Here is a 1,011-nt window from a genome sequence, read left to right as displayed (position 1 = left end):
GCATCATGTGCAAAAGGCCCTGCAGCCCCAGACAGCACAAGGCATTTCATAGCACAGGAATCTACAGATCTTTAAAAACGTGAGTGGAAGCTATTGAAACCACTTCTCAGTTTTTACCTTATGGGCCATCGGACCTTGTCCGGGTGTGGACCAGTTCCTCCTTCTCTTTCTTTTCCTTCCTGCCCCCACCTGACTCCTTGGCTGCTGCTAGTTTTTGCCCGAGTCTGAATGACCTTTTCCTGACCCCGGACTTCCCCATTATCATGTGGGTTTTGCAGTCCTAGAGTGAAGATATCATTGGCTGAACTCTGTTCAGGTGCCCATTCCTGGACCAGCAGTCTTGGAGCCTGGGGAAGGGTAATGCAGTGGGTCTGTGAACCCCAGGTTGGCATGAGTGTCCTCAGCCTTGGCCTGTTTTCTCCCTCTTCCCCTGTATCCAGAGCTGTATGCCAGGCAGTTGGCAGGGCATCCCAGCACAGTCATGGAGATTTTTAATTGTTGGCCTGGAAGGTACAAATGTGGAGGCGATGAAGGGTGAACTCAGAGCAGAGGTCCTGTGGACTGCTGCCCTGCCCACTGGGATCTGGTAGGCAGTAGGTCCTCCTAGGGATTGGACAATTGGTGCTTTTAAAGTCTACTTGTCAATCCCAGAAGGCTGGCCTCCCAGTAACATGCTCAGGGCACTGGGCCAAGCACACTGCCTCCCACCTCCATCTTAATCGAGTGGTCTCAGGGATGCTGTCAGAGCTGTCTACAATGGAAGCTGAAGTTGGGGTCAGAGCTAGTCCCTCAATAGAATTGTCATCTATAGGGGAGCTTCTGGTGTCAGTACCCACCCCTGTCTGCTACTCCATGCTCCATCTCTCAGACCTACAGGAGCAGTTTTCCTGCTGTAGCACATCTACAGTCTACTCCTGTCTCATGCCTTGCTATACTGTGTGCTCCCAGCATGCCTCTGGCTCCAGTGTGTGTGTGTGTGTGTGTGTGTGTGTGTGTGTGTGTGTGTGTGTG

Source organism: Grammomys surdaster, unplaced genomic scaffold, assembly GCF_004785775.1.
Source record: "Grammomys surdaster isolate TR1022 unplaced genomic scaffold, NIH_TR_1.0 126612, whole genome shotgun sequence".
NCBI classification, from domain to species: domain Eukaryota; kingdom Metazoa; phylum Chordata; class Mammalia; order Rodentia; family Muridae; genus Grammomys; species Grammomys surdaster.
This window is presented reverse-complemented; position numbering follows the sequence as displayed.